This window comes from Triticum aestivum, chromosome 3B (genome assembly GCF_018294505.1).
Source record: "Triticum aestivum cultivar Chinese Spring chromosome 3B, IWGSC CS RefSeq v2.1, whole genome shotgun sequence".
Taxonomy (NCBI): Eukaryota; Viridiplantae; Streptophyta; class Magnoliopsida; order Poales; family Poaceae; genus Triticum; species Triticum aestivum.
The window spans coordinates 496,684,505-496,698,524 of NC_057801.1; positions in this window are offsets into that span (position 1 = coordinate 496,684,505).

A 14,020-nucleotide genomic window follows, 5' to 3' on the forward strand; every position below is an offset into this window, starting at 1 on the left:
GCAGTATCTCGATTGAAAAAATTGGCCACCTCCCCATAAGGATTCCGTAGGATTTACTCCCTAGTTGTCCTTTATGGATTTTTGTGTTCCTGAAGTCTGACCTGTAACTTGATGTTCTAGATACCAAACCATTTCAATGAATGGGTTACGCTAGCACATCGAGGAGAACATTAGAAGCGGAGTGCTAAATGTCTCTCGGTCGATCATCCAGATTTCGTCCCCTTGGCCTCGCTAAGGTGAAATCCGAGAAGGTGTTATCTTCCTTGCATCTGCATCGTCCATCACCATTCATCATGGTAGTATGTTGTGTTGCCAGGATCCTTGACATGGATATTGGTAAAACATTGATGATTATGGAAATGCTCAAGTTCTTGAGAGCACGCGCAAGTACTAGGTTTTATCGTTGGCATTAATTACATAGTGCTCTCAGTTTCCTCGGTTATGTTATAACCCTTTCAAACAGTGGATTCACTCTCTACTGTTGAGCCTCTCTCCAGTTACCAGAATCATTTCCAGCATTTGCATTTTGTTCCCAGCTAGCACCCGTCATTGTGCCACTCTACCATGGGTCTCATCCATTTCCGGTGATAAGGAAAATCATCCCTTGTGTTGTCTTCAACAAGGTACATCGTCCATTCTGGTCTGAGTATGTCATCCTTTCGCACTCTTTCAAACGATCGCCTGAGAATTGCCCTAGGCTGGTTTAGAGAGTCTCAATGATCTCTATATCAAAAGAAATTCTTTTTGCCACTTAAGGTATTAGTTCTACGAGTCACCTCCTCTGAGATGTTTCGCTATATCATCGCAACTCAACTCCTCGCTACGTTGACAACCGCTCACCACCTTCTTAAGTGTGGAATTATTGTCTACCTAGTGAACCCTCGTCATCTATTCCACTCCATCCCTCTAGATGTGTGCATTGTGTCTCAGCTCGGGAGATGTTGTCATGACTCACCCCGTGAGTTGATCCTAAGTTATTTGATCTTCGAGAAGATCGATCCTTCTAGAGTTTTTTCCTTTCCTCTCGTTGTCATGTTAGTTGGAGTTCTCAGAGCAAGACTTCGAGACCAAGATGATGTAATGAATCAACTTCCTCGAGAAGTGTAGGTTGGATCGTGAAGATTGTGTTAGGTTGCGTTTCCCCTTCCATCTTACCCTATGCTTGAATCTCGGGACGAGATTCTTGTTTAGTGGGGGTGACTTGTCACATCCCTGGTTCTAGTAATGCCTAGTGTTAGCTCTTGGTGATGCATCATGTTTACTTTTCATAGGAAATTGAAATGGGGATGACAGAAACCCCCAGCACCACCCAACCCAACTAGGGTTACTAAAATACTTCTTCAATAAACCCAAAATGCCCTTCTAAAATGTTCATCATCTTGGCATTGGTCTAGAACCTCTACCAAAAATGGTGCACATTTTTCTAGGCCATTCTGGATTTTTGAATTAAATCATATGTTATTTGCATTTGGACATTTAAATGCTATAAAATATTTTAAATGTCTAAATAATCATAAAATGAAATGTTTACTGTTGTATATATTTTCAACAGTGGGCCTGAGTAGTTTTATGATTTTTGAGTTAGCATTAGTATTTTTAATAAAGCCCTAAAGACTACAGAATAATAGAAAAACAAAAACAATTAGAAGAGGGAGAGAGAAGGACTTAACTGGCAGCCGAGCTGGCCCAGCACTGTAGCTGAGGCCCAGCCCACCAGGGCGAAGCGGTCGTCTTCAACCTCTGCCAGTAGGCAGAGGCGTGTCGACGCCAGCGCGCCCGAGGCCTCCACCTCCTCCCTCCCAGCCTGCCTGGCTCCTCCTCGATGCACCAGGCGACGCCACGCAGCCCCTGGCCCCCTCTCACTCTCTCCCGTGCCTCTCCCCTCCTCTGCTTTCTCTCCCTCTCGCACCCGAGCGCAACCACCGACGCCGCTCGCCACCACCGCAGCCACCGCCTTCCCCTTGACCTCCCGACGTGTTCAGGAGCTCTGCCAAATCTTCCCTGACCTCTCCGCCAAGTCAAGCAAGCTGGGACGCACCGTAGCACCACCCTGTCGCCGTCTTCAACCTCGGACCACTGAGATTGATCTTGCCGCCCCGGCCGCTCCAGTCCTTCCCCGAGCTCGCCAAGGCCACCGTAGCAATCGCAATGAGCTCCTCTTCCTCCTCCCTCTAACCTCGTCGCTCTGCTCGTCCTCTAGCTAGCGTTGTCGCCATAGTCGAAGCTTCACCGCCGCCCAGCCATGTTGCCGCCGTGGCCACCGTCACCTAGAGACGCAACCGAGCGTACCACCGTGCTCAGCGTGTCTCCGCGCACCCGTAGCCAACACCGGCTCCTCCTCCCGAAAACCCTAGCGAGGAACTCGAGCACGGCCGAACCACGGCCGCCGCAAACATCGTCGTCGGCGTTGATTCCGGCGACCATCTGGTCCAGCTCCACCACCCACAGACGCGGCTCAGCCTCGGCTCTCCATAGAACCCAACCACGCCCCAAACTGTGGCCTATAGCGCAATCCCGACGCGGACGCCGCCGCGATCTGGGGTCGCCGGCGGTTAAACGCCGGCAACTGATATGGCGCCATTAGCTTATGTGCTAAACTCGTTTAGTTAGTGCCTGCGCCGATGACATGTGGGTCCCTGATCCCAATTAGTTTAGTCTAACTTCCTGTTTAGATTAGTGCTAGCCTGTGTGGACCCCATGTGTCAGCTTTGACTTTGGCCAAGTCAACGTTGACCGGTCCCACCTGTCATCCACCCAAACCAACCTGAGACACTGACGTATAGACCCCACTGGTCAGGTTTGACCCGGGCCAGCCCCTGTTGACCTACTGATGTCATAGTGATGCAATGCTAACGCAGTAAAGCATTTTCTGGATTTAAGTTTATTCGGGAAATTCCAGAAAATGTCCTAAACTTCTAAAAATCATTGAAAATCAACCATAGCTCAGAATGAAATAAGTTATATATGAAAAATGATCAAAAAAATCCAATCTATCCATCTGCACTGGTTTCATGAATGTTTAAGCAACTTAAACCTGCTCTTCGTATCAAAACATGATATGGCACTATTTGAATTCATAATTTGAATATGGGGTTGAACCTTTGGTTCAATATGACCCAAATCCAGCTGGTTGTAGTTGCATTAGGCCAACACACTCATATTCCCATGTCATGAGCATGCATCATATTGTGCATTGCATTGATTGTGTTTCCTTCTCTGTTGCCGGTATCTGTCCCCTCTCGATAGACGTGGTTCCGACGATGAGTTCGATGACAACGATGAAGAACTATATTATCTTCAGAAGTGTCAGGCAAGCAGAACCCCCTTGTTCATTCCGATACAATCCCACTCTCTCGCTCCTGCTCTCTTTTACTGCATTAGGACAACAGTGATACAACTGTTACATGTTGCGGTAGTTGAACCCCTTATCCTCTGCATGACCTGTCATTGCCACAGTAAATAGATGAAACCCACTAGCATGAGTAGGAGTTGTTTGCGCCCTGATGTGCCTACTCATTCATGCTTGTTTGTCATGCCTGCTATTGCTTAGAGTTGTGTCAGGTCTGATTCATCAGGGATGAATTGGAGGTGTGTGAACATGTCCTACTGTATGTGAGCTAAGTGTGTGAACACAATTTGGTAAAGGTAGCGGTGAGAGGCCATGTAGGAGTACATGGTGGGTTGTCTCATTGAAACCGTCCTCAGGAACTGAGTTCTGTGTGTGTGATCCATGAATAGTTACTACCACACATTGGGCTCCGGGCGCTCCAAGCTCTCTCGACTTATTTATCAACTTGATCTCTGTCCAGGAGTTGCAACTAGTTTCTGGTGTTTGTAGGTAGTGTTAGTAGTCTACCAAGTGGCACCCGGTACAGGTGGGCTTGGGCCAGACTAGGCACAGTGGCCCGGTGTACCAAGTGGCACCCGGATGGTGGGCTTTGGAACCCTGCACACATCGTTTGGGGCCGTGAGCGACACCCCGGCCGGATCTCCTTGCGGATGGAACCCGAATAGGTGATAAACCTGGACGAGAGACTTGTGTGGTTAGTCAGGTCGTGGCCGACACCCTCGCCGGGCTTCCGCTTGAAGGTTGCCGAGTACATGTCGTGTAAACGACGGTAAGTGGTGAGAGCGTGTGTGAAGAAGTACACCCCTGCAGGGTTAATATGATCTATTCGAATAGCCGTGTCCGCAGTAAAGGACTTCTGGGTTGCCTGTACAGTTCATAGACAAGTGAAAGTGGATACTCTAAAATACGCCAGATAAGCGTGAGTGCTATGGATGGCCTTCTCGTAGGGAGACGGGAGCGGATCCATAGTGGTGTATTGGTTGGTGAATATGTGGACTCGTGTGCGCCACCTCAAAAGAGTTACTTGCAGTCGTAGTTCAGGATAGCCACTGAGTCAAAGCTAGCTTGCTGCAGTCAAACTCCACCCCCCCCCCTTTGTTGATAATGACGCATATGTAGATAGTTCTGTTGTAAGTCTTGCTGGGTACATTTGTACCTACGTTTGCCTATTTTATGTTTTGCAGAGAGACTTCAGTCTCACTAGTAGTTCCACATGGACTTCGACGTTTAGCTTGTTACCTCAGCTACGATCTTGTGCCCTCGGCAGGATCTGGTAGATAGTTAGGCTTCTCAGCCCTTTTCATTTGTAGTTGTCTATACTCAGACATGTTAAGCTTCCGCACGTGCTTTTACCTGTATGCTGTGAATGTTGGGTCATGAGACCCACGTTTGTAATATCTCTCTCCTTGGAGCCTATTGGATAAAATAGTTGAGTTGTAGAGTCATGTTGTGATGCCATGTTGTATTTGCACATATCAAGCATATTGTGTGTATGTTTTTGAAATGCTTGGTATGTGTGGGATCTGACTATCTAGTTGTTTATCCTTGGTAGCCTCTCTTACCAGGAAATGTCTCCTAGTGCTTCCACTGAGCCCTGGTAGCTTGCTACTGCTCCGGAACACTTAGGCTGGCTGGCATGTCTCCTTCTTTGTTCCTGTGTCTGTCCCTTCGGGGAAATGTCACGCGGTGACTACCGGAGTCCTGTCAGCCTACTACAGCCCGGTTTACCAGAGTCCTGCTAGCCCAGTTGCTACAGCCCAGATTCACTCGTTGATGACCGACACGTTCGTTGTTGGGTCATGTATGCCTGTCCCTATAAGTTAGTGCCACTTTGGGTTCACGACTAGCCATGTCAGCCTGGGCTCCTTGTCATATGGATGCTAGCGACACTATCATATACGTGTGCCAAAAGGCGCAAACGGTCCCGAGCCTGGTAAGGCGACACCCGTGGAAATACCGTGCGTGAGGCCACAAAGTGATATGAGGTGTTACATGCTAGATCGGTGTGCCATTGAGTCGGGGTCCTGACAGAGCAGAAGGAAATGATAAGCGGTTTTCAGTAAGGTTTTCTCTGCAAGCACTGAAATAATAGGTGATAGATAGTTTCGTGATAAGATAAATAATAGAGAACAAAAAGTAAATAAAGTAAATAAAGTGCAGCAAGGTGGACGAATCCTTTATGTAGCAAAGGATAAGCCTGGACAAATTCTAATAATGAAGAAGGAGCTCCCGAGGACACATTGGGAATTATCATCAAGCTAGTTTTCATCACGTTCATAAGATTCGCGTTCGGTACTTTGATAATTTGATATGTTGGTGGACCAGCACTTGGGTACTTCCCTAACATGGACAAGCATCCCACTTATGATTAACCCCTATTGCAAGCATCCACAACTACAAAAAGGAGTATTAAGGTAAACCTAGCCACAACATTAAACATATGGGTCCATATCAACCCCTAACGAAGCAACACGTAAACTAGGGTTTAAGCTTCCATAATGGTGAAGTGTCATGTAGCCGATGTTCACATAACACAACTAGAGGAAAGACAACATACATCTCATCAAAATATCGAACGAATACCAAATTCACATGACTACTAATAGCAAGACTTCACCCATGTCCTCAGGAACAAACGTAACTACTCACAAAGCATATTCATGTTCATAATTACAGGAGTAATAATATGCATAAAGGATCCGAACATATGATATTCCACCAAGTAAACCAAATAGCATCAACTACAAGGAATAATCAACACTACTAGCAACCCACATGTACCAATTTGTGGTTTTGATACAAGATTGGATACAAGAGATGAACTAGGGTTTTGAGATGAGATGGTGCTGGTGAAGATGTTGATGGATATTGCCCCCCTCCCGATGAGAGGATCGTTGGTGATGATGTTGGTGATGATTTCCCCCTCCCGGAGGGAAGTGTCCCCGACAGAACAGCTCTGCCAGAGCCCTAGACTGATTCCGCCAAGGTTCCGCCTCGTAGCGGCGGAGTTTCGTCCCGTAAGCTTGCCCACGTTTTTTTCCAGGACAAAGCCCTTCATATAGCAGAAGATGGACGCCGAAATCCCACCAGGGGGCCCAGGAGATAGGGGGCGCGCCCTACAGGGGGGGCGCGCCCCTGTCTCCTGGACAGGGTGTGGGCCCCCTGGCCTATTTCTTTTGCCCATAAATTCTTATAAATTCCAAAAAGTTGTTTCGTGGAGTGTCAGGTCTTTTGGAGTTGTGCAGAATAGGTTTCCAATGTTTGCTCCTTTTCCAGCCAGAATTCCAGCTGCCGGCATTCCCCCTCTTCATGGTAAACCTTGTAAAATAAGAGAGAACAGCCATAAGTATTGAGATATAATGTGTAATAACATCCCATAATGCAATAAATATTGATATAAAAGCATGATGCAAAATGGACGTATCAACACCGCACACGATTTACATGAGCTCCTGGACAAAAAGGCCAGCGCGACGAGGTCCATCTATGGATCTAGAGGACACGCTCCGGCGCAGGATTATGGTTACCAAAACGATCAGACTGCTCGAATACCAGTTCGGAATCAGCACCGGACACAACAACAGTTGACAGCATGCCACAACATGTCCAGATACAGAGGGGCTTCTCACCCTCTGTGCTTCACCGAAGAGGTACTAGACCACGAATTTTCACAGGGTTTCAAACCCGTGAACATAGAGGCATATGATGGAACGACAGACCCGGGGTTCAGAATTTTATCCTGCATATCCACATGGCTCGTGGGGACAACCTCCACGCCATCAAATACCTTCCCCTCAAGTTGAAGGGACCAACTCGACACTGGTTGAAAAGCCCCGAAAATTCAATCGGAAGTTGGGAGGAACGTGAGGATGCTTTTAGGGCCAATTTTCAAGGAACCTATGTCCGACCTCCATACGCTGACGATTTAAGTCACATAATTCAACAGCCCGGAGAGTCTGCCCGTAAGCTTTGGAATAGATTCCTCACTAAGAAGAATCAAACTGTCGATTGTCCGGATGCCGAAGCCCTTGCGGCCTTCAAGCACAGTATCCGGGATGAGTGGCTCGCCAGACACCTCGGCCAAGAAAAGCCGAGGACAATGGCAGCCTCAACAAGCCTTATGACCTGCTTTTGCGCGGGTGAAGACAGCTGGTGGGCCCGTAGAGGCACCAGCGTCCCAGGCACATCCAAAATCAGGGATGGCAACGGGAAGCCACGGCGCAATAAAAACAAGCGTCGAAACAAGGAAGAAAGTCCGGAAAACACAACGGTCAATGCCGGATTCAGGGGCTCTCGGCCCGGTCAACAAAAGAAGCCTTTGATCACAGGGACTACCCGACCTCAACTCCTAGTCGGCCTGCCCGATCACCTTTGATCACAGGGACTACCGGAGCAGTATGCGGCACGGAGGATCGGCTGCCTTGGTCCTCGACCCAATAATCAACGGATACCATCTCACTCGTGTCCTCATGGATGGCGACAGTAGTCTCAATCTAATATACCAGGACACTATATGCAGGATGTGGATAGACCTATCCAGAATCAGCCAAAGCAACACCACCTTTGAAGGGGTGTACCAGGCGTTGAGGCCCGCTACAGGGGCTCCCTCGTATTAGAGGTGACATTCGGCTCTCCAGACAACTTCAGAAGTGAAGAACTACTCTTCACCATCGCTCCCCTCCAAAGTGGTTATCATGCATTGCTCGGGAGAACAGCCTTCGCCCGCTTCAACGCAGTACCGCACTACGCCTACCTTAAACTCAAGATGCCCGGTCCACGTGGCGTCATCACCGTTAAGGGAAACACAGAGCGTTCCTTATGTGCGGAAGAGTATGCGGCAGTTCTAGTAGCCGGACACTAAGCGGCCTCTAATATCAGAACGCATGATCGGTCGTTAGGACCACGGACACGGTTAGACGAGTCCGGCACACCACCGTTGGTAACAGCCAAGATAAACCTGAGCTGGGTGCTATACATGTAATCCCATAGAGGACACCAGGGGCTACAGATATTCAATAAAGCCCACCTTTTGGCTTGACCTCATTAACAGGACAATGTTTTACACTTATACTATCGATTGATAATAACCAATTCTTCGCACGATTATGTCATACTCTTTTACATGAGTTTTCCTTTTTACAGACACCATTCGTGCGATACCCTCCCAGGACACGGCGGAACAGAGACAAAGGCGCAGACGTAAAGTAGGGCCCCGCTCAAAGGTTTCTCTTTAGATTAAGCCCCTGTGTAAACCGTCTTTATTGTCTCTTGTTTCTTAACATCCCATGGGTACAACACCCATAGGGGATACTGGCGTTATTGGCATTTCGCCACGACAGACTAATGCACGTACCTGGAAATACAGGGCTCATAATAAAGGGCGTTATTCAGCCCAGTATATATTATAAAGTCCGAATACCCTCGGGAGTGTTCGGCGTCGCGAGTTTGGCCTTATATGCATCAAGTCCGAATCATGTCTTTGGTAAAATGTTGGGTTTGCCCGTCTCCTGGGTTTACTGCCTTACGTTCCACTTCTATCGGCTAAGGCGGCCAAAGGAGAACTACTGCGATTGTGCCCTGGTTATTCTGGATGAGCACCTCAGTAGAGAAAGCCGAAAACTGACTATCATGATATAACGAGAGACTGGTCAACGACTCGAGGACTCATCGGAATCTTTCGGGTTCCTCCGCATTAACGAAGGGCCGTTCCCTAGCCATGTACACACGCGCCCGTATCCAGATGCACGCGAAGGTACCAAGGGCTACATAGTAGCCCCACCATCAAACTTTTATGGCTAAGTGAAAGTATTAAAGCTATATAGTCCGGTTGCCTAGTTCGACATGCGATCACCTCCTTAACGGACCAAGATGTTGGATCAAGTGTGATTACGCTTCTTTTTGCGAACACACCCGCATTGTATGCGTGGGGGCTGAAGCCAACGACTACTAACTTTCAGGTTATATATACATCAAACGACCGCACAGGAGGCACAATAACACTTTTGGGCGAAAGTATAAACATAGCCTCTATAATTAAAAGACAATCGTTTTTACAACTGAGCGATTTGTCACTCGAACATGACACTCTTCGAGCACTGAGCCTCTATTAAACGAGCACCTTCTGTTACCTGCTCCAAGTAGTGCTCGGCTGGATCCTGGCTTCCCGCCAGATTCTGGGTTGCAATGATGGTGGCCTCCATATCTGTCCAATATGCTTTAACACGGGCAAGAGCCATCTGTGCACCCTCTATGCATGCCGACCTCCTCATGGCATTGATTCGTGATACGGCACCAAGGAATTGTTGCACTAAACCAAAATAATTGTCTGGTCTCGGCCCCTTCGGCCATAGATGGTCTATTACAGACCTCATTGCAAGACCGAACAACCTATGGAGCTCGGCCACAGCGGCCATCCTTGCACTCAACGGCAGCGGGCGCGTTGGAGCACTGAATTGCGACCAGAACAGTTTTTCCACTTCATTATCTTTTTGATCCTCGAAAAACATGGCCGCATCAGCCGTACTCATCGCCAGATCCGCATACGCGTCTGCAGGGCTCCGGCTCCGATCCACAGGAGCGTACTTTAGATCTAAGAACTTCATCCGCAACAAATAGTGGTTTCTAGCCGCGATTTCTCCGGCCTGTCGAAGCTCCTCCCGCGCATCCCTAATTTCAGAACGCGTCTCCTTGGACGCATCAAGGGCCTTCTTCAGGTCAGCCGAATTAGCCTGATTCTCTTTTTCAAGGAGATCATACCGGCCGGCGGCATTTTTCAGCTCCACAACCATTTCGGCTATTTTATCTTCGCTTCGGCGATGAGCAGCCTGTTCGGCTCTGAACTCTTCGGCCGCCTTTAGGGCAGCCGCATTACTAGCCCAGGCTTGTTCCTTGGCTAGGGCAAGCTCTGCCCTCAGGGCCTCCATGGCAGCGGCTCCGCCTGCAGTCAAAGCATATCATATTAACACTATGCTCCTCTTAATATTTCCTATAAAAACAAGGAAAGCAAAGCACATACTCTGTGACTCGTTGAGCCGCTCGTTCACAAGTGTGATGTCAGCATCTACAACTTCAATCTATCACCTCAGCTCGGCGACTTCAACGGATCGATCGGCCGCCGGACCCTTAGCCACCTGCGCATGAATACAGTGCGATCATTACTTGACAATGTGATCCTCCGTTTGCCGCCTAGGGCTGGCAACCAGTCTCAGGGGCTACTATCTATAAGGAGCACACCTAGCGCGTGCGCCACAATCAAAAAATTACGTATTTCATTATGTACCTCAAAGCCTTTGAGCAGGCTCGTAAAAGCTTCATTCAACCCGCTGGTGGCGGATGAAATATTCTCAAGAACCATGCTCATTAATGAATGTTGATCCTTCGAGAGAGCAGCTTGCTCCAGAAGGCCCGTCAACATGTCCGGCCGGTCGCCGAACTGTGTTGGACCCTTCTTATCGCCCCCTGCTGGAGCCGAACGCTCCGGGCTCAGGGCGGCCGAAGTGTTAGCTTCTAGCCATGACGGCACCTCGGGGTCGCCCGCCCCATGAGGCGGAGAGGCAAGTGGGGTTTCACTCTCCATCATCTCCGGAAGAAGATCCCCCGTGGACGAACTCTATCGAGAAGAGCTGCAAGCCGGACTGCAAATAATGGATCCCGGTTATTGTTCTCGGAGGAGGAAGCAGTAGCTTTGTATTTACGATTAACTTACAGCTCGGTTGAGGGCTGGCCCGCTTGTGGGCATGTCGCGGTGAGGACGCCCCTTGGGGCAGGGCCGCCTGGTGTAGTTTTCTTCTCTTGTCTAGGCACCTCCGTCTCTAGGTCTTCGGAGGCGGCCCTCTTCTTCCGGCGGGGGGAAGAGATCATAGATTCCCCTCCTCGACTATCCTCCTTCGTGGAGGTAGTAATTCCCCCGGTTTGGATGTGCAATGTGTGAAGCTCTGCTTCTCTGTTCTTCCCTTCGTCTTTCCCCGAGGGCACTTGACTTAGCACACGACTAAGCATCCTGGCTATGGCAGGACTAGGCGAGCCTTCGGGAAGCGGTGCCGGACACCTGATTCTCTCCGCCTTGCTGAGCCATTCCTGGCCGCGGATGGTTTTTAGAACAATGTTATGATAAATATAAACAAAGTGTTCGGTTTCTGGGTTACTTACTTGGGTATCTGGGCGGTTGCAGCTCAGGCCCGCATCCTTGATGGTGTCCGTACACTTTACTTGTGGTCCAAAGAATAACTTACACATCCCTTCGAGCATCATGCCGAAGTAGTGCAGAATAGTCCGCGGACCTTCTGGGTTGAACTCCCACATCCCGAGAGGCCGACGTTTGCACGGCAAGATCCGTCGGACTAGCATTACCTGAATTACGCTGACAAGACTAATGTCCCTCTCAAGAAGCTCCCGAATGCGGCTCTGCAATTTCAGTACATCATTAGCAAGCCCCCAATCTAGTCCCACATTGGCCCATGACGCCGGTTGAGGCGGAGGGCCCGAACGGAAGTCGGGGGCAGCCACCCACTTTGTGCCTTTGGGAGCCGTGACGTAAAACCATCTCCGCTGCCATAGATCGAACACCTCCGGGAAGAAGCCCTCTGGCCATGGGGCATCGGCGTTCCTGCTTATTGCAGCGCCTCCGCACTCCGCGTGTCATCCCTCAATCATCTTCGGCTTCACATTGAAGGTCTTGAGCCATAAGCCGAAGAGCGGGGTGATATGGAGGAAGGCTTCGCACACGACGATGTATGACGAGATGTGAAGGATGGAGTCCGGAGCTAGATCATGAAAATCTAGCCCGTAATAGAACATGAGCCCTCTCACAAAAGGATCAAGGGTGAAGCCTAAGCCGCGGAGGAAGTGAGAAACAAATATGACGCTCTCGTTGGGCTGGGGAGTAGGGATGGCCTGCTTTGGAGCGGGAATCCTGTGCTTGATGTCGGCGGTCAGATATCTGACCTCCCTAAGCTTCGCAATGTCCTCCTCCGTGACAGAGGAGGCCATCCACCGGCCTTGAAGGTTGGATCCGGACATGATTGAAGATCCGAAGTGCCTAAGCTTGGGCCTCGGGTGTTGGAACTCGAGATGCGGAAAGGCGCAAGCGTGGTAGGAAAGAGGGATAGGCCTCGGCCCCTCTATAAAGGGGGTGAATATCAAGCGTCCTCAGCATAACTGCTTGGGACTTCCCTAAAAACACGGAGTCATACCAACAGGTGTCATGGGGTTGCATGCGCCTGTATTGATGGAGGATCCCGCGATAAGGGTAACAAAATCTCTGCTTTGACAAGGCGTGCCAATAAAACCGCCTCGCAACGCGTGTCGAGGCAGGCCGAGAAAAACCGGTTCGTATTGAGCCAGGCCACAGCGTAAGGGCACACCTTGAAAAAGATTGTCAGCAGATTAGATTTTTAAAGTGTTATGCTCTCTACGGTGGTGTGAGGAAATTATTTCAGAGTGCCGGACACAATCCTTAATCTGCCTTGGAGTATTCGGAGATGGAACCCACCTTGCAATGTCGAAGACAATCTGCGTGCCGGACTCATCGTCATTGAAGCCTGGTTCAGGGGCTACTGAGGGAGTCCTGGATTAGGGGCTATCCGGATGGCCAGACTATATACTTTGGCCGGACTGTTGGACCGTGAAGATACAAGACTCAAGACTTCGTCCCGTGTCCGAAGGGGACTCTCCTTTGCGTGGAAGACAAGCTTGGCGGTCCGGATATTAGATCTCCTTCTTTGTAACCGACTCTGTGTAAACCCTAGCCCCCTCCGATGTCTATATAAACCGGAGGGTTTAGTCCGTAGAAAGAACAATCATAATCATCATAGGCTGGCTTCTAGGGTTTAGCCTCTACGATCTCGTGGTAGATCAACTCTTGTAATACTCATATCATCAAGATCAATCAAGCAGGAAGTAGGGTTTTACCTCCATCGAGAGGTCCCGAACCTGGGAAAAACATCGTGTCCCTTGCCTCCTATTATCATTAGCACTACTAGGGAAAACCCTAGCAGTAGCGCGTGTTTTGTGTCCACTAGTAGCACGGGGGGCTGCGCTACTAATAAGGCGCTAAAGCAATTGCTTAGCAGTAACACGTGCCCGCACGCGCTACTGCTAGGACAAATAGTTGCAGCGTTTGTTCAGTACCACGCTACTGCTAAGGTAACTACTTGCAGCGTGTTTTCTGTCCATCGCTACTAGTATTATTTTTTTAGTGTATTTATGCGCCATCGTACAAATATTGGTACAATACCAGCTGTTATGAGGTTTACATCATTATGTCCATAACAGTGTGTCAAATGAAGGTGGATTAGGTTCAAGTGGAGGCAATATGTGGTGCATGTCAGAAGTATACTACTAATCCAAACTTGATCTAGTTTGGACTAGTAGTACTTTCGATGTGCACCGCATGTTGCCTCCACTTGAATCTAATCCGCCAGCACAAGCTATTTAATTATCATCATAGTCATTACCACCAACAGTATTTATTTAATCAGCACTAACACTAGCTAATAATAATCATCATAGTCAGTACCACCAACACTAGCTATTTTATCATTATAGTAATAGTGTAGCACATCATCATCCTCAAACTCATTTCTAGCTAGCTAATCACTCCTGCTGCTCTCTCTAGGTAAAATAACATAAAACATGTATAGCTCTCCTCCTCGATCAAACTGGAGCATGCAG